At 44.7% G+C, this 20,927-nt stretch overlaps 1 long non-coding RNA gene across 1 annotated transcript in view; it reads left to right on the top strand.

Moving 5' to 3' along the window:
• Nucleotides 1-20,927, top strand: part of LOC146350823 (uncharacterized) — a 54,769-nt gene that overhangs the window by 20,656 nt on the left and 13,186 nt on the right. The window contains exon 2 of the long non-coding RNA XR_014789414.1: nt 3,521-3,690. This is a non-coding gene — a long non-coding RNA (uncharacterized LOC146350823). The remainder of the gene's footprint in view (nt 1-3,520; nt 3,691-20,927) is intronic.

Raw genomic sequence — 20,927 nt, 5'->3', positions numbered from 1 at the left:
CAGCTGGACATCCGGCCGCTGGGTAGTAGGGACGCAAATGGTGGCTGCCGTAGCCGCCGCCGTTTGTGTCCCTGTATTCAACCGTGATAGGCTATGTAAAGACTTACGTAGCCTATCACGTCTGGGTTAAAACAAAACCCAAAAAAAACGCGTACGCAAATGGCAGCGGCTACGGCGGCCGCCATTTGCGTTCCTTATTTTTCGCCGTCTTAGTCTACGTAAATATTTACCTAGACTATTACAGTGAAAATAAAGGGGAACGCAAATAGCGTAGTGGGCGCTATTTACATTCCCTTTTGATTCGCCGTTTTAGCCTACGTAAATATTTACCTAGACTAAGACGGCGAAAAATAAGGAACGCAAATGGCGGCCGCCGTAGCCGCTGCCATTTGCGTACGCGTTTTTTTTGGTTTTTGTTTTAACCCAGACGTGATAGGCTACGTAAGTCTTTATGTAGCCTATCACGTCTATGTAAAAAAAAAAAAAAAAGACCAGACTGCAAATGGTGGTGGCAGCCGGTCGGAAGACCAGCCGCCACCACCGAAGCCGCTGCTGGAGCCACCGCTGTCTAGAACATCTGCCCCAGGTAAGTCTCGCCCCAGGGGGGATCCGCGGGGGGGGGCGAGGGGTGGCAGGCGGTTCCACCATGGATTTCGGGGGGCCAAATGCACTGGCATTCGGCCTCACTGAGGTCCGTGGTGGAATTCTCTGACATCCCTACCTTCTTATGCCACTATTTTTCACCTTACTCCAAGTTGGTGAACCTTGGGGTTCTAGTGAAAAACAATGCAGATCCAGGAAGCCTAAAGCAGGGGTTGGGAACATGCAGTCTGTGGGCATTGCCCCTGGCCACACTTTTTTTCCCCTTTTTTTACTGTAAAGGTCATAGTTCATCACTGAAATGTGGCAGCAAACCACTATGGAGGCTTAAAACAGAAAATAATTAGCTTGGAAATACACGAAATTAGTCCATTCTGAGCCTCTGTAGTGGCTAGAAAGAATTAAAATGGATAAGGTTTGTTTGTTTTCAACCTAAATTTATCCATTTGACGTCTCTGTAGAGGTTCGCTGCTGAATTTTGGTGGCAAACTAACCCCCCCCCCTTTTTCGGTGGCAGGGTGGTAGGAGTGCAGGAGACCCAGGAGGGAAGCTTCCATGGGGCCAGTGTGAGTTTCCCACTCAAGGGGGCTAAAACCGCCTCAGGGAGGTGGGAATTTTGTTTAGACCATGGAAGGGGAAGAAAAGCTTAAAAACTCTTACCCTGTTACCACAGACCCAGTCCTGATCACCCACCTCCACACACACACACACACACACACACACACACTTGCTATTTTGAGTTAAGTCAACAAAGAACTTGAAATTATGCATTTAGCATCACATGTAGGTTTGGCTCTTAGAGACAACATTGCTCTCTACTCCAAGCACTGGATGGAGTAGTTGCAAGTGTCATGCAGGACAGGAGTGGACAACTTCCTTGGGTCCAGGGGCCAATTTTCTTTCCTTCCTTCCTTCCTTCCTTCCTTCCTTCCTTTATTTCTATACTGCCCAATAGCCGAAGCTCTCTGGGCGGTTCACAAAAATTAAAACCAAACAACACACAATAAAACAATTTAAAATATATAGAACATTAAAACCACAATATAACAATACAACCACAATAAAACCTAGCAGCAGTACAGGAGTTTAAAATACAGATTTAAAACAGCAAAGCTAAAAATTTAGAAAGCTAAAATGCTAAAATACCTGTGAAAATAAAAAGGTCTTCACCTGGCGCCAAAAGGAGTACAATGTAGACGCCAGGCGAACCTCACTAGGGAGCTCATTCCAGAGCCGGGGTGCCACAACAGAAAAAGCCCTCCTCCTAGTAGCCACCCGCCTCACTTCCTTTGGCAGGGGCTCACGGAGAAGGGCCGCTGATGATGATCTTAAGGTCCGGGCAGGCAGATATGGGAGGAGGCGATCCTTCAGGTAACCTGGCCCCAAGCCGTTAAGGGCTTTAAATGTTAACACCAGCACTTTGAATCGGGCCCGGAAATGGACTGGCAGCCAGTGCAGCTGGAAAAGTACTGGTGTAATATGAGCTCGCAGGCCAGTCCCTGTTAACAATCTTGCTGCCCTATTTTGGACCAGCTGAAGTTTCCGGACCGTTTTCAAAGGCAGCCCCACGTATAACGCATTGCAGTAATCCAGACGAGAAGTTATCAGAGCATGGATAACTGTAGCTAGGCTATCTCTGTCCAGATAAGGGCGTAGTTGGTATACCAGCCTAAGCTGATAAAAAGTGCTCCGTGCCACTGAGTTCACCTGTGCCTCAAGTGACAGTTCTGGATCCAAGAGCACCCCCAAACTACGAACCTGATCCTTTAGGGGGAGCGCAACCCCCTCCAGAACAGGTTGAATATCACCTAGCCGGGCAGACGAACCACCCACTAACAGTACCTCCGTCTTGTCTGGATTGAGTTTCAGTTTATTAGCCCTCATCCAGTCCATTACTGTGCCCAGGCACTGGTTCAGAACAGCCACTGCCTCACCTGGTTTTGATGAGAAAGAGAGGTAGAGCTGGGTGTCATCCGCATATTGATGGCACCTCAGCCCACACCTCCGGATAACCTCCCCCAGCGGTTTCATGTAGATGTTAAACAGCATGGGGGATAAAATAGAGCCCTGTGGAACCCCATGGCACAATTGCCATGGCACAGAGCAATAATCCCCCAACACCACCTTCTGGAATCGGCCATCCAAGTAGGAGCGGAACCACTGTAGTGCAGTGCCTCCAACTCCCAACCCAGACAACCTATCCAGAAGGATACCATGGTCGATGGTATCGAAAGCCGCTGAGAGGTCCAGGAGAATCAACAGGGTCTCATTCCCCCTGTCCCTCTCCCGGCAGAGGTCATCCCACAGGGCGACCAAGGCAGTTTCCATTCCAAAACCAGGCCTGAAGCCCGATTGAAATGGATCTAGATAATCCGTTTCATTCAACAGTGCCTGGAGCTGTCCTACAACCACCCGCTCAAGCACTTTGCCCAGGAAGGTGATGTTGGCCACTGGCCTATAATTGTTAACATCCTCTGGGTCCAGGTTAGGCTTTTTCAGGAGTGGTCTAATTACTGCCTCTTTTAAAGTGGCAGGCACCACTCCCTCTCTCAAGGAGGAATTTACAACCTCCTGGACCCAGCCAGACAACCCCTCCTTGTTTGATTTAATAAGCCATGAAGGGCAAGGGTCAAGCACACAAGTGGTCGATCGGACTTGGCCAAGCACCTTGTCCGCATCCTTAGGCCCCCTGGAATTTCTGCCCCCTGGAATCCACTGGGGGCAGCATCCCCCGCCATTGGGGTCCCGCTTTACAGAGGACAGTCCTTAATTTTGGAGAGTTGGCAGAGGGCTGTCCTCTATTTGAAGGTGTCCTCTATTTGAAGAGGTATCCAGTCCAACTCTGGTTTAAAGTCAAAGGAAGATAAGGAGGGAGAGCAAAGACCTTGAAGTTAGAATGGCTGTGTGTCCTACTTTGCAGAGCACAGTCCTCTATTTGAAAGGCTGTCCAGTTCCAAGTCCAGCTTAAAGATGAAGAACCATCAGGAGGAAGAGCAGCAGGGGCCTTGAAGCTGCACAATCAACAGGGCCTGGACAACAGCCTGAGCAGACACACAGACACAGGTCACCTAGTCCGTGTTCTCCACTATGGTGAGATACATTGTATTTCTATTTAAATAATAGGTATTATTTCTAAATTTTACCTATACATGTACATTTGCATAAGCAAATGTTATGCTAATTGGTGTCTTTTTTTTTTGTCTTCCTTTTTGGTGAAGAATTTCCTTTATTTTGGTGATGTGTAAGTGACCAGCCTACAGTTTGGATGGCTGTGACTACTGCTAAACCTTTGCTAGTAGGACGAAAGTGTCTTTGTCTCTGACTGGTGCAGAATCCTCTTCCCATGAGAATGTTGTGTCCTCCCACTCCAGGAGCCTAACACTCCCCTTCATCATAAGGCCCACTCCAAGTATGAGAACTCTTAGATTATGCTATGTTCTGACAACTACTATTGCCTTTCAGTGGGAACATCTCTTTTGATAAGTACTTCCTCTGTTACCAGCTATTTCTATTGTAATTTGACCTACAGTGCCAAGACATATAGTTCCATCGCACGCTGATGGATTGAAAACAAACATATTTATGTAATCAGTCCAAAATGCAGCACAAGATTGGGTAATGGCACAATTTTATGGCATTCTATTTAGAATGTTGCCATGGATATTTGATATAATGTACAGCATTCATAGTGGTGGAACGCTTCTCCTTCATGGTAGAGAGAGCCACTGACCCAGTGGATAATGATAACATCATGTTCATGTACACAATTACTTTCAAGTTTCTTTTATCCTTTCTGTGACTTAATTTTTTTAAGCACCACTAGATGGAGTCTTAAGCAGGGAAGAGGTATTGCATGTATTTTGGAAGGCATATGGATTCTAAAGGCTATCAGCTTTCTATTAATTGAAAAGGATGGGATGGATAGTATTATACATAAAGGCACCATTATCACCATATAAGCACTCCTGAATTCTCCTCATTAAATTGAAGATTGTACTAAGAAATTCTATCCTGCAATAAAGAGAACACTGCAAAAGGGGGCTTTTTTTTTTTTTTTAAGAGGTTTTGATCAACAAAACGCTTGCAGAATAAAAGAGACCCATCTTAAATCCCATCCTGGATCAGGGATCGGGAGCCTGTGGTTTTCCAGATGTTTTTGGGCTACAACTCCCATAATCCCTGACTTTTGGTCATGCTGGCTGGGACTGATGGAAGTTGGAGTCCAACGGCATCAGAAGGATCACAGATTCCCCACTCCTGCCTTAGGTGCTGTCTAGGAAGTAAACAGCCTTCAATAAGAAATGGTTCCTGCTCTCCAGGAATGTGGCGCTCTTGTTATAGAATTAAGCCCCGTAGAAGGGCTGAGAACATGTGAAGGAATAGTAAGCATTAGAATTAGGCTGTCTTCACACCTGGCATTTTATCCCACTACAAAACCGGCCCTTTTAATTCCAGATCCTTTCTAGGATTTACACTGGCCCTGTATACAGGCATCTCTCATAGCGCATCCCTCCGCATTGTATCTTTTCATAGGTGGGTGGAGCTGCATGGAACAGTCAGGACAGCAAGGGGCTGCTGACTCCATCCCCCCTCCCCTCCCCTGATCATTGGTTCCTGTAACATGATTGATGGCTCTGCCCCATCCCTCCACTCCTCCACAGCAGGAGGGAAGTTGGAAGCACTTCTAGTGACCTGATAGGGGGCTATGGGAACTGGTCTCCTCCTTCTTCCGAGGGAGAGAGAGTCTTCTCAGTGGCTTACCCCGAGGTTGCTGGTGCTGCTAGTCCTTATGTGCTAAATATGTCAGTGTGTGATGGAATAAAATGCAGTATATTGCTTGCACTACTGAGTTTGAAGGGTATACCAATTTCCAGGTTCCCAACTACAGAAGTAAGAAATCTACGAATGGACTTTATGCACCAATCAATACACCAAGCCATCCCTAGCAGCCCCCTCCTGCCCCTGGTGACCGCTTCACAACGGAACCTTCTTCATTAGACCTGGCTTGCCCCCCCCATGCACTGTTGCTGCTTCCCCCCCCCCACTTATTCTGGCTACCCAACAACCCTATAAGGTATGCTAGGAGAAGAGATAGTGGCTGCCTCCTGCCCCCCATCCTGTTGTTGGTCTCCCCACTTATTCTGGCTTCCCAACGACCCTGCAAGGTGGGCTAGGAGAAGAGATAGTGGCTGGCTAGGTGGGAGGGAGTACTATGGAAAACCACCCCAGCATTACTGCTTTATCTAAAACAACTCCACACACAAAAAAGAAACCATTAAAAATGACAATTCCAAGCTCTGCATGATGAATTTATTCAGGGGAGGAGAAAAGACACCCATTTTAATACCCATTGAAATCCTAACTGTCAAGCCTTTCTCCTGTGTGGCTGAGAAGGGAGAATTCCCCATCCACCCTGGGAGGAAAATAACCCCATCATTCTGGTGAGCAAAAGGGAGAAGAAGCAGTCCGTGAAGACAATGGGAGGGGGAGGTTCAAAGTAAATGCATTGAAGGGGATGAGAGATCTTAAGACTGCTACTCTAAGTAGACTTACAATGCACTCCTATGCATGCCTACTCGGAAGCAAGCCACACAGATTTCAATGGCACTTACTCACAGGAAAGGAAAGCCTTACAGCCAATGAGTTTACTCAGAAGTAAGCATTGCTGACCCCTTCATGGATCACTGCCTTCTTGTGGTGAAGGGGCTTGCATAACTCAGTGAAGCCATAAGCTATGCCGTGCGGGGCCACCCGAAACGGACAGGTCATGGTGGAGAGTTCTGACAAAATGTGGTCCACTGGAGAAGGAAATGGCAACCCACTCCAGTATTCTTGCCAAGAAAACCCCATGGAACGTATCACAAGGCTAAAAGAGATGACGCCGGAAGATGAGCCCCTCAGGTCGGAAGGTGTCCAATATACTACTGGGGAAGAGCAGAGGAAATTTCCAAGTAGTGCCAGAAAGAGTGAAGCGGCTGGGCCAAAGCCGAAAGGACACTCAGCTGTGGATGTGTCTGGTGGTGAAAGAAAATCCGATGCTGTAAAGAACAATATTGTTTAGGAACCTGGAATGTCAGATCAATGAATCAAGGTAAGCTGGAGGTGGTCAAACATGAGATGGCAAGATTGAACATTGACATCATGGGAATCAGCGAACTAAAATGGACAAGCATGGGCGAATTTAATTCAGTTGACCATCATATCTACTACTGTGGGCAAGAATCCCTTAGAAGAAATGGAGTAGCACTCATAGTCAATAAAAGGGTGGGAAAAGCAGTACTGGGATACAATTTCATAAAACGATAGAATGATCTCAGTACGAATCCAAGGCAAACCATTCAGCATCACAGTAATTCAAGTCTATGCCCCAACCACTGATGCCAAAGAAGCTGAGGTTGATCGGTTCTATGAAGACCCACAACACCTTCTAGAACTAACACCAAAAAAAGATGACCTCTTCATCATAGGGGATTGGAATGCTAAAGTAGGAAGTCAAGAAATCACTGGGATAACAGGCAAGCATGGCCTTGGTGTACAAAATGAAGCAGGACAAAGGCTAATCGGGTTTTGCCAAGAGAACACGCTGATCATAGCAAACACTCTTTTCCAACAGCACAAGAGGCGACTCTACACATGGACATCACCAGATGGTCAATATCGAAATCAGATTGATTATGTCCTTTGCAGCCAAAGATGGATAAGCTCTATACAGTCAACAAGACCTGGAGCTGACTGTGGCTCAGATCATGAGCTTCTTATTGCAAAATTTCAGCTGAAATTGAAGAATGTAGGGAAAAACACTAAACCATTCAGGTATGACCTAAATCATATCCCTTATGAATATACAGTGGAGGTGAGGAATAGATTTAAGGGATTAGACCTGATAGACACAGTGCCTGAGGAACTATGATGGAGGTCCGTAACATTGTTCAGGAGGCAGCAACTCAATCCATCCCAAAGAAAAAGAAATGCAAGAAAGCAAAGTGGCTGTATGAGGAGGCTTTACAAGTAGCTGAGGAAAGAAGGGAAGCAAAAAGCAAGGGAGAAAGGGGAAAATATACCCAACTGAATGCAGATTTCCAGAGAATAGCAAGGAGAGAATTTAATTCAGGTGACCATTATATCTACTACTGTGGGCAAGAATCCCTTAGAAGAAACGGAGTAGCACTCATAGTCAACAAAAGGGTGGGAAAAGCAGTACTGGGTTACAATCTCAAAAACGATAAAATGATCTCAGTACGAATCCAAGGCAAACCATTCAACATCACGGTAATTCAAGTCTATGCCCCAACCACTGAGGCCGAAGAAGCTGAGGTTGATCGGTTCTATGAAGACCTACAACACCTTCTAGAACTAACACCAAAAAAGATGTCCTTTTCATCATAGGGGATTGGAATGCCAAAGTAGGAAGTCAAGAAATCACTGGGATAACAGGCAAGCATGGCCTTGGTGTACACAATGAAGCAGGACAAAGGCTAATACAGTTTTGCCAAGAGAACACACTGATCATAGCAAACACTCTTTTCCAAGAGCACAAGAGGTGACTCTACACATGGACATCACCAGATGGTCAATATCGAAATCAGATTGATTATGTCCTTTGCAGCCAAAGATGGAGAAGCTCTATACAGTCAGTAAAAACAAGACCTGGAGCTGACTGTGGCTCAGATCATGAGCTTCTTGTTGCAAAATTTCAGCTTAAATTGAAGAACATAGGGGAAACCACTAAACCATTCAGGTATGACCGAAATCATATCCCCTGTGAATGTGGAGGTGAGGAATAGATTTCAGGGATTAGACCTGATAGACAGAGTGCCTGAGGAACTATGGACGGAGGTCCGTAACATTGTTCAGGATGCAGCAACTCAATCCATCCCAAAGAAAATGAAATGCAAGAAAGCCAAGTGGCTGTCTGATGAGGCTTTACAAGTAGCTGAGGAAAGAAGGGAAGCAAAAAGGAAGGGAGATTTGGGAAGATAGATCCAACTGAATGCAGAGTGCCAGAGAATAGCAAGGAGAGACAAGAAGGCCTTCTGAAATGAACAATGCAAAGAAATCGAAGAAAACAACAGAATGGGAAAGACTAGAGATCTCTTCAAGAATATCGGAGATCTCAAGGGAACGTTTTGTGCAAAGACGGGCATGATAAAGGACAAAGAAGGCAGGGACCTAACAGATGCAGATGAGATTAAGAAGAGGTGGAAAGAATACACAGAAGAACTATACAGGAAAGATCTGAATGTCCCTGATAGCCATGATAGTGCGGTCACTGAACTTGAGCCGGACATCCTCGAGAGTGAAGTCAAGTGGGCCTTAGGAAGCATTACTAACAACAAAGCTAGTGGAGATGACAGTCTTCCAGCTGAGCTATTTAAGATCCTAAAAGATGATGCTGTTAAAGTGCTGCACTCAATATACCAACAAATTTGGAACACTCAACAATGGCCACAAGACTGGAAAAGGTCAGTTTACATTCCAATTCCAAAGAAGGGCAATGCCAAAGAGCGTTCAAACTACCATACAGTTGTGCTCATTTCACATGCCAGGAAGGTGATGCTCAAAATGCTACAAGCTAGGCTTCAGCAGTAAGTGAACCGAGAACTACCAGAAGTACAAGCTCGGTTTCGAAGAGGCAGAGGAACTAGAGATCAGATCTCCAACATTCGCTGGATCATGGAGAAAGCAAGAGAATTCCAGAAAAATGTCTATTTCTGCTTCATTGACTACACTAAAGCCTTTGATTGTGAGGATCGCAACAAACTCTGGCAAATTCTTCAAGAGATGGGAGTACCAGACCACCTTACCTGTCTCCTGAGAAACCTGTACGAGGGTCAAGAAGCAACAGTAAGTACCAGACATGGAACAACCGATTGGTTCCAAATTGGGAAAGGAGTACGACAAGGCTGTATATTGTCACCCTGTTTATTTAATTTATATGCAGAGCACATCATGAGAAATGCCGGGTTGGATGAATCACAGGTCGGAATTAAGATTGCCGGGAGAATTCTCAACAACCTCAGATACGCAGACGATACCACCCTAATGGCAGAAAGTGAAGAGGATCACAAGAGCTTCTTGTTGAGGGTGAAAGTGGAGAGTGCAAAAGCTGGTTTGAAACTCAACATTAAAAAAACGAAGATCATGGCATCTGGCCCCATCACTTCCTGGCTTATAGAAGGGGAAGAAATGGAAGCAGTGACAGATTTTATTTTTTTGGGCTGCAAGATCACCGCAGTCGGTGACTGTAGCCATGAAAGTAAAAGATGCTTGCTCCTTGGGAGGAAAGCTATGGCAAACCTAGACAGCATAGTAAGAAGCAGAGACATCACCTTGCCGACAAAGGTTCGTATAATCAAAGCTATGGTTTTCCCAGTAGCAACGTATGGCTGTGAGAGCTGGACTATAAGGAAGGCTGAGCGCCAAAGAATCGATGCTTTTGAACTGTGGTGCTGGAGAAGACTCTCACCAGTCCCCTGGACTGCAAAGGAGGTCAAATCAGTCAATCCTAAAGGAAATCAACCCTGAGTGCTCATTGGAAGGATAGATACTGAAGCTGAAGCTCAAATATTTTGGCCACCAAATGCGAAGAGAAAAGTCACTGGAAAAGTCACTGATGCTGGGAAAGATGGAAGGCAAAAGGAGAAGGGGACGGCAGAGGATGAGATGGCTAGATAGCATCACTGATGCAATGAATATGGACTTGAGCACACTCCAGGAGAGAGCGGAGGACAGGAAGGCCTGGCGTGCTATGGTCCATGGGGTCACGAAGAGTCGGACACCACTGAATGACTGAACAACAACAACAAAGGATTGCTGTGTTCAAGGGGATCTCGGAGCCCATAGTGGAATGGGAGAGAGGCAGAAACGGTCACTGGAAACGTGTTCAGTGACCTGCCCCCCCCCGCCATCGATCTGTTGTCATGACAATGTTAATCAGCAACACCCCGTAGCACACGCCCACACAAAGCGGGACAAAGTGCAAAAGGGGAAATTCACGGGGGAAATTACTGTTTCAGTCGCAAGCACAGAAAATGCCAGGGTTTCCCTGTTCTCAGATAACACAGGGAGAGGAAAGAAAAGTTGTGAGTTAGCAGCAGGAGAGCAGCATCATCGTTTAAAGCTCCTGTGAAAACCAGTGATTAAAGTAGAATGATCCTGCTAAAAAACTCAGGTGTGAAGAGAGCCTTAGAAGGGATGTTGACTGTTCTTTTGGTTTCAGCTATGCTTCGCTATCTCTCTGAATCTTCTGTCAAGTACAAACTGTGAAAAGAAATGCTGCTGTAAAGCCTTCTGACTTGGTTATCTTACAGTGCAATTCTATACATGTTTATCAGACATCCCACTGATTTCAATGGGATATTCATTAGTAAGTTCTCATAGGATTGTGACCTTAACAGTTGCTACAACAGAAGAAAGCAAATTCAGCCCACACATGATGGGACCAGCAAAATGGCCATTTTCATCCAAGTAACATCCTTGACTATAACTCCCAGTGTTCCTGACCACTGGCCATGCTGGCTGGAGCTGATGGGAGTTGATCCAAAACATCTGGAGGGTACCAGGTTGCAGAAGGCTGCCCTACACACATTCATCATAGCTTCTAAATAGAACTTACACACACATACAATAGGCTTGGTCTGAGCAATCTGTATACTGTATAGTCAGTGTCTTTTTATTACTTGTACTCTTGTTATTCCCACCTCACCTGCAAATTCTCTGTTTGTTATATTCTTTTTAAATAGACCAAATTCTTCTTGCTAGCCAGTTGACTTCACAGGAGCAGACTGAATTCCTGGTTATTATAATATATATAAAATGCCATACCCTTTCTTCCCACATGCCTTGTACATAAAATGAATACCACAAAAGGCAGATAGTTATTGTTGTTACTGTTACTACATTTCTGTACTGCCCAGTAGCCAGAGCTCTCTGGGCGGTTTACAAAATATTAAAACCACAGAGCTTCTGCTGTAGCCTCAACTTTTACTTTTATTCAAGAGTTTCTGCCCAAGGGTGTAAGGTTATCAGTCCCTACATATGTTCATTGGCTCACAATTTAGGCCTGGTCTACACACACAGCAGAATAAAGTGGCAGAATCCTGAGATGGTAGAGCAGACTGTACCACTACAGACTGGTACAGACTTCAGCCTGGTGCCATCCATTCTACTCCTTCTGGAAGCCACCACTTAATTAGCTAATTCTGTTGCTTGTGTAGTCTAGGCCTTAGTACCTGCCCGGGTGGCCCTTTTTTACAAAGGACAGTCATCTATTTGAAGGGCTGCCAGACAACCATCCTCCATTTGAAGGGCTGTCCTGTCCAATTCCAGTTTAAACATCAAGAACCACAAGAATTGTTGCCCATCCATAGTTAACACCTGGACAGCTGACAACATGCAGGCACCTCGTCACCTGGTCGTGGTCTTCCAAAGCATGGTGACTGTACAGTATTTTTATTTAAATAATAATTATTATTTCCAAATATGCATGTATACATATAAATCAGCATAAGCAAATGTTATGTAAATCGTTGTACTCTTCTTTGCTGATGCATTTTCTCTTTTTTTGTGATTCTTTGTGATTAATTTTGGGGCACCCTAGCATCTGCTATTCTAAGGTCGTGAACAGAACATTAATTTCTTTATTATGATCCACAACACGTCCAGGCACGTGGAAACAGACCTATTTGTTGCCCTCACACAGAACAGCAGATTTTTAAAGTGCATTTGAAGGTAATTTAGTTCTTCACATCAAAGACTTAAACCTTTATGGGCCAGAACCCATTTTTCTAGATGCACATGAGCTCGGGTCCAGAAAAGGTTCATGACCCAATAACATTACAAAGAATATTATGGCACCTTAAGCTTATGTGGATTAGATTTGATGGTCTCTGTGATGCCATGTTTTTGCTACAAAAACTACCCCACTAGAATTAATTCTTCGCATTATCTTTATTCATATAATAGAGTCCTACCTGACATGTTTATTTGTTCAGAATCTTTGAAGTTCCAAGACTGGGACTATATTCCTTTTCTCAATAATTTGTTCCATCCCACTTTTGTTATTAGAAAATATTTTACTGAAATATGGTTAAGTGTTAATTCTGCTAGCTCCTATTTAAACCCCACCAGTAATCCTGTCCATTATCCCCGAGAACAATTGGTTACAGTCTCTAGCACTGGAAGATTCCAAATAAGGTGGCAGCAAAATGGAGCTTCACATCTTCTTCATACATTTTTAGTGGGGCAAGTTCTCAGAATATGGGCCCACTGTGAAAGTAAATGTCAAGTAGAGCAAATGGCTCCATCAGAGATGGACAACCACTCACAAATCATGGCAATACCATGAGCATATTTATTTAAGGTATTTATATACCTTTCTTTTTTCTTCAGGCAAACCTCACAAAGCTAAAGATATTTATAACCCTGTGCAGTGCAGCCCCCTGATGGAATGCCTAGAGTTCAAGCTTCTTTGACCCTGAGGAGTTACAGTAGAAGGGTAGACTCTGAGAAGACTGTGAAGAGAGAGAAAAGGGGACATACTGTAGATCCGGAAGAAAGGTTCTGAGGAAAGTGTGAGGATCGAGAGATAGAAACTGAACAGAGAGGTCCTAGGGAAGCCGAGGAAAGATCAGTAAAGAGAGTAGTTGCAGCAGCAGTGTTCTGCCCTTTCCCCCACAGTTACCAGTCAGTGGCAGTTCCAACGTCAATAACTAAGGCCTACAGTTACGTCTGGGGGCAATGTAGTGAGAATTCCACTCACCCTGTTCAGTTCAGCACATGTGATGGAGTGGTGATCAGTCTTTGTCATACATTTAGAACATGTGATCTGTTCTGAATTGGCCACATGGCAAGTGTTGGTTGTATGAGCTGACCTTTAGTCATTGTGTTCTAACAGTGGAGTAACTAAGACTCTGATCTAAATTTTGGAAGCATAACTGTGAAGTGAATGGATAAAACTAATAGGTTAAATGCAAGGCATTATGAGTCCCTTGTGCACTCTAGCCTCCTGTTGCTGTAGTAGGGATGAATGTGGAATCTCATGGGATTCTTTCCTTTATCCAGCAGCCGGATAGCCCTGCCTATGGCTAAGCCATCTCTCCTTGATAATAGCCTAAAAAAGAGGAAAAACACTCATACAAAATCTAGACACAATGAAACAACAGAAAATATGTCACAAGCTCATTTGTGTTGAACACCAAAAAAGTTTTAGCAAAAGTATTTCAGGAACTGCAGTGAGGTGGGGAAAGGATTGTTCTGTTTTGATACATTACATTCAGTTCTTCACCTTGGCCCGATTCTCTCTCCCTCCACCCCCTATGGCTGTATGCACATGCAATTTCCAATCTTTTGCAACGTTGACTTTAAAGTACATTAATTTGCCTAGCAAGGCTGTTCTTCATAGAACTCATAATAAGAGAAATTGGTTTGAAGAGACTAAAATAAGGCGGCATCACTCAGATACCCAATTGCAGATGAAAGCTGCTTCTACGAGTGGGTTTGCATACGCCTGGCATTTGGCCAAGCCTGTGAATGGACAAAGGATCCATGAACTCTGATGTCTCAGCAAAAATGCACCTATAAAGTGTTAGCAAATGAAAGGATCATTTATTCTGTCATCAGCAAGGCTTAGGAAACAAATTTCCTTTAGCCAAAAAGGTTATTTTTAACAGTAAAAAAAGCTTCAGTTTGCAATAAAAATACTGTTAAATCGCTCCCATCTCCCCATAGCAGAGGGTATCCAGGGCGGGATCTTCACGACAACAGAATGAGAAGCACTTCGGAGTATTAGCCGGATTTTCATGGAATTGGCTTTGGTCTATCAGGGACACACGAAGCAAGAAAACCGAGTGTACCGTACCTTTAAAATCCTGTTTTCGCTGGTCACAGCGGAGGGAGTAGAACAGAACATTATCAACCTGGCAGGGACTGCTCAACCAATGAGAGAGGCTTGTTTCCTGCCCCTGTCCAGGCTCCCCTACTTTTGCATAAAGAAGCCCAAATCCCCCCCGCTTCCCCAGTACAGCATCTGAATGTTCCCTATGAGACCATCCCCCCACATTTCGTCCCACTCCAGCAAACTGTCACAGAGTTATTGCTCCCCCGGCTTTCCCCAGTGTGTGCACTTTTGCCTGAAGAAGCAAAATCCCCAATTCTCCAGTACAGCATCTGAAGGCTCCTCCTGAGAGCATCCCCCCCACAATTTTGTCCCTTTCCAGCAAACTGTCACAGAGTTAATGCTTCCACCACCACCCTTTCTCCTTCCTTGGATACTTTCTTCCTGCTTGCAATGGCAGGATCCTGAGACCTCGCCAGATTGGAGAAGTGACTTTACATAACATCGAAGAAGTGACTTTACACAATGTTGGAGATGCAATTTAACACAACAGTGGAGAAGCAAAGTAATGCAAATATCAGAGAAGTGCATCATTATGGAGGCTAATTACTAGTGGAATGGGAGTGCAGGGAGAGTCTGAAGGCTGGAAGGGCTCAGTGAGGTCAGGTGAAAGACACACCCCTGGGCAGGGCTATCATGCTGAAGTAAATGCGGAGGATGGGGGCACACAGCACCAGAAGCGCGGAAAACCTGAATTAAAAAAATAAAACAGTACAAGTAGTCTCAGACAATCTAGCTTTTCCATTGGAAATCTCTGGTGTGGTGGCAAATTTGCCGCAACATCATCTGCCACCAACAACCTCAAAATGCTCTCACTTCGCAGCAAATCTCCCGTAAGGACAGCCCAGGTGAAATATTATAAGGATCTTGTTTCTTTGGTTGAGAGAGCGCTGCAGATGTATGATGTCTTTGTAATATTTGTTTAGTTACAAATGCACAAGCAGGGCAGCTTTGGGAGAAAACAGACTCCTAGAGGCAGATGGTGCAACCCCTTACCTGGCATTAGGTTTCCAAAGACAGTAGCTCCACCTCAAGCGTGCCTCAGTTTTAGCCAAGTCCAGTCCATGCTGGCTGGCTGGGTAATGCTGGGAGTTGTAGGACTTTTTTCTGTCTAAACATGAGTAGGATTGCACCCTCAGTTGATATACACACGCTTACTGAAATTATCCATTCATGCTGATCCTGTTAGCAGCAATCAGCATGGGCATTGTCACATTCCCCGTGTGGCTTGTGGGTGTCAGGTGCACTGCTTTGTCATGGCTTACACTTGCAAAACCCTCTGTCTGGAAATGCTCTTTGATGTTCTGCTTTCCTGACACACCGCATCCCCTAAACCAGAGATGGGCTTGTGACTCTCTTCCATCAGCCCTAGCAATATCCAATGGGAGTTGTGGGCCAAAAACATCTGGAGGGCCGCAAGTTGCCCAACCCTGCCCTAAATCAACAAACGAGAAAGGAATCGTGCAAGTAGACAAAGAAGTATCCCATAGCCAACAGTCAGTTCAGCATAGCTTTCAGGACTATTTGTGTTTAGGCCCACCCTGGCTCATACAATCCCTGGCCACGTAAGAGTGCTTCTGGAGTCCCCACAGTAGGTTCACCTGTGCCCCCTGTCTGGCTGCAGCCTTAATAGTTTGTCTTAGTTTTTGCTCCAGCTTTGAGTTTACATAACCAGTGTTATGTCATGTAAGTCTTCCAGGGCTCTGGGTTGATATTAGATTTCCCTCGTTGCAGAGCCAAGTAAACTGACTTGCTCACCCTGTGGTGAAAATGGGCCTCACTTTCCTGTGGCCATATTTGTGATTTTATGCTTATTGATGGTTGTTAAAAAGTGTTGTTTTGTGATTGCTACCTTCTCCCAGCAACCTCTCATCACACCATTGTGTTCTTCACTCATGGTGGATGATAGGGAGAAGTCAGGCTTTATGTGCCCTGCCAGTGCCTCTTGTTTTCATCTGGCCCTGGAACTACTGCTGCTATTTAAAGCCTCTTCTGATGACAGATGTAGCTGGAGACTGACTTGTATGAGAAGAACGCAGTGAAGCACGTTCAGCCTATTTACAAAACATTCAGGAAGGTGACATAATAGGCATTTGCATACAATAAATTTAAACTGATTTGTCATTCCCTCTTTTATTAGCACGTTTACATTCCACCTTTTTGGCATCATAGAATTCAAGGTGGCATAGATGGGCTCTCTCATCCAGGCACTGTCCAGACCGGAACCTTCTTAGCATCAGCAGGTAGCTGTGCTATATTTATAACTGTTTAAAAACCACCACCACCATGAATTCATGTACTAGGTATGTATAGTTCATGTAATAACATTATCTTTTCAGGGCCAGGTTAAGACCTATCTCTTTTCTCAGGCATTTGGCAGCATATCAGGAGTTTTTTAATCAGTCCTGGATTTGTCTTATGGTTATGGCTGATTGCTCAGTGTTGTTTTAAGATATATGTTGTCTTCATGTATACTGTTTGTTTGTGTGTTTTATGTAAATGGTTTTTAAACTTTTACACTGCATTTTAATTTTGTTGTTAACCGTAATTCAATGTTCAATGCTTTTAATCTTTGTATACTGCCCAGACAGCTTTGGCTATGGGGAGGTATAGAAATGTAATTACTACTACTACATTATGGTAAAAGAAACCCAACCCAACATGGCCTGCCATGTTTCTTATAGCCCAATTGTTTCAGTCACTGCACTAGGAGCATTCCCCACAGGACAATATTGCAGTCTGGCTGGTTGGCACAAGAAGTTAATTTGAGTTTAGACATGTTCCTTTCTCTTGGCTTTGCTTCTGGTGACCTGCCCCTGCCCCACCAGCCATAGTGGGCGCCAGCTTCCACTGCAATTGTGCCTGCTGAGGGTACACCAGGGTATATACTGCTGTTTCTCACAGCAAACATATGAAGTGTGACAAATGCATGTCCTTAAACACCTGTGTGTATGCACAGAGGAGCTGCAACCCAATCTGGATTTCTAGGTGCATGGGTGTTTAGGAACATACAGCTGTCATTCACATTTTACATGGGTCTGCAAGAGACACCAGTGAAACACGAATCGCCCCATGGCAAACACAATTGTTACACAAAGTGTGGCTCTGTTCTGAGACAGCTGCTTAGAGCACTGGGTGCAGAGGTTCCAGGATTGGACTATGGACCCAATTGCAGTCTGAGTACTGTGGTGCTAGCAGTCTTTTTTTTCTACCAATGAACAGCTGTGCCACGCAGGAGTCAATCTGGAGACTAGGCATAGGCAGGGGTGGAATTCAGGGGAGGGAGCTGAGGCTGGGTCCAAGCTCCCTGGTTATTTTAAAGAGTCGGCCTGCCCTGCCTAGTTATTATTATCTTGGGGTCCCAGTATTAACCTTTTACTTGTGTTACTTGTAATAAAAAGCAACAGAAATATTTAGGAAATTAATATTCAGTTTATTATTAAGTTTTATTGTATTCGAAAGATTATATACACACACTAGAACACCTCCCATTATTCATCATGTTTCTTTGGCTTGCCTCTTGGTCTGGGTGCTTAACACTGAATGATGATCCGTGAGGGGCACAATGTTTGAGTGCTTCATATCATCTGTGGGCACCTACCTGCTTCTCGAGTGCGACTTCCACCCCTGGGCATAGGTGTCGAGTTATGGCCCATGATATTGGACCTTGCAGGCTCTTTCATTGTCTCTAGATCCAGCAGTGTAGCCATGAATCTTCAAACTGCAACATAGGGTTGTATTCGATGGTGTCATTCCACTGATGGAAGCAGCTCCATTGGTGGAACCAAGAGAGGGGTGATTTCTCTTCCCTCCCTGCAGCCCCCCATGTTCAGTCAAATTCTGCTCCAGAGGGCTAGGAAATCCTCAGAAGCAGGTTTTCGGGTGGTGCGTAGGGAGGGCTGCAGGGGGAGAGAAGAGAGGGAGAAAGTTATGTCATGCTAGTCCAGTCTTGGATTTAACCCATAATTATTATTGATTTAAAGAATTTTTACCCCACTCTTCAGCTGATCTTTGTAAGGTTCCGGGAATGACTTATGAACATCAGTAGTAAGACAGTCCCTGCTCTGAGGCGTACAATCTGAAAGACAGACATGATACATGAGGGATGGGGGGGGGGGGGAGGAAGAAAACACTAGTTCTTAAAGTTGCAGTTCTTATCATGATGAGCTGGAACAGAAACTGTTGAGTTAGCCTGATGGAATGGCTGGTTCTAGGTGACAGTTGAGGGATGGCCAAAGGCAGCTCATCTTTCAGAAGAGGCAATGGAATAACTTTTCTCTCTCTCTGCTCTGCGGCCTGTCAGAATGGTATCACGTCTGATTCTTAATGCAAAGGTGCACATTCTAAACTGTAGGCTAGAAATTAATTGAAAAAAATTATGAGAGTTGTTTAGTGTAATTGTGGGTTTGTTCGTGCAAAAGTTTCAGTTAGCATTCACGCATAGGAGACTTCTTCAAATCTGCAAGGTGTATCAACAATTTGGAGTATTTTATTTGTTTTAGATGTACTTGCAACTTTGCTGCGGGGGGGGGGGAGGTTGCTCTTTTTTTTTTGCTTTTTAGAGTTTGCCTTTCTTGTTCAAGGAAGCAGAAATGAGCGCTGGTGACCGCATGTTAGTAAACCGACCTGAAAGGGCGAGTGCTGAGTGTTTATTATTAGCTTCCGCTGTGCAAGTTCTAGAGCTACGGTACTTTCCAGTGTTAGGCAGTCATCTTCAAACCACTTTCTCTCAAAAGTCTGCAGTGCACATTCATCCAATGCCCTTGCAAACTGTTATTTTTAAAAATGCACATGAAGTCATTTGCCTGAGTGCTGACAACTTTGCGATCGAGTTTCACTTCTGTGCGATTTGAAACATTCAGCAGATAAACACTGGAGAATACTATCGCTTGTAACTGAAGCACCAATAGAATGTCCTCTCTCTCTCTCTCTCTCTCTCTCACTTGCTCTTGTGTGACATTATGAACATACAGTGATACATTGCATAGCAAATATTGCTTTTGCTTTGACTTTCTATCATTTCTTGACAAAAACGATGACTAGTGAGTTAATATCTTGTCTGCTTAAGCTCTTGAAGCTAACACTCAAAATGTGATCTCTCTTTTCTGGACTGGAGCTCTGAATGTATCTTGTGTTAAATGATGCACGGGCATGGGCCAGATCTACATGGCAACGGAATGCGAAGCACTTTCATGTTTAATGTGGATTTTCATGAAGTCGGCTTTGGTCCGTCAGGGACACACATAGCCAGAAAAGTGGAGTATACAGTACCTTAAAATGAGCTTTCACAGGTCACACTGCAAATCAATGCTCCTTACTTTGGGGTCGTGTGGGCGGATTCCCGCCATTATTACTGAACGTCATCAAACAGGCAGATGCTGCTGAGCAAATGAGAGGCTTCTTCCCCGCCCCTGTCCTTGTTTCCCACAGCAGCCAGCCAATGGCAAGCCCAGAAGCTGGGTATGAAGGCAGCAGCCATCTCCTGCTGTTGTCCCCCATCAGCTGGTCTTCTGAGCAAGCTGCCTCTGATCCTGCAGGTAGCCTATAGCCATCATGGCTAGTAGCCACTGACGATTACTTGTTGGTATCCAAAAACTGGGAAGTCATTCTGAAAACAAATTATTTATTTATTACATTTATATCCTGCCTTTTTTCCTCCTTAAGGAACCCAAGGTGGCTTACACAATCCTCCTCCTCCATTTTATCCTCATAACAACAACCCTGTGAGGTGGGTTGGGCTGAGAGTCTGTGACTGGCCCAAAGTCACCCAGTGAGCTTCCATGGCTGAGAGGGGACTAGAACCCGGATCTCCTGACTCCTAGTCTAACACTCTAACCACTACACCACACTGGCTCTCAAATTAAACATGAACAACAACAATTAAATAACTAAACATACTTATTCTAAAAGTGGCAATGTCAAACTGACTCCCTGTCTCCAACTAAACATCATTGACACACTCCATCAGCTCAGCTCATTGGTGTAAAGTACCTAGGGGGGTTGGACTTGATGGTCTTATAGGCCCCTTCCAACCCTACTATTCTATGATTCTATGAATGCAGCTGTCACTCAAACATAGCTCCTCCCCAACATTATAAACTTTAGAATCTAAATCAGAGGTAGGCAACCTTCGTCCTTCCAGATGCTTTGGACTACAACTCCCATATCTTTGACCATTTGCTATGATGGCTGGGGCTTATGGAAACTGTAGCCCAAAACATCTGAAGGGCACCTGGTTGCTCGCCCCTGATCTGAACCTTTAGAATCTGAAGTGGCCTTTCCCAATTGGTGCCCTCCAGACACAACTCCCATCAGCCCCAGCTAGAATGGCCAATGGTCTGAAGTCCAAACATGGGAACTGAAGTCCAAACATCTCAAGGGCACCAATTTGCCTACCCCTGATTATGATTATTTATTACATTTCTATAGCACC

Source organism: Heloderma suspectum, chromosome 3 (genome assembly GCF_057233095.1).
Source record: "Heloderma suspectum isolate Gila_16-S chromosome 3, 16-S_ref, whole genome shotgun sequence".
Lineage (NCBI taxonomy): Eukaryota > Metazoa > Chordata > Lepidosauria > Squamata > Helodermatidae > Heloderma > Heloderma suspectum.
Note: the sequence above shows the minus strand (reverse complement) of the source record. Positions and strands in the feature narration are given on the sequence as shown.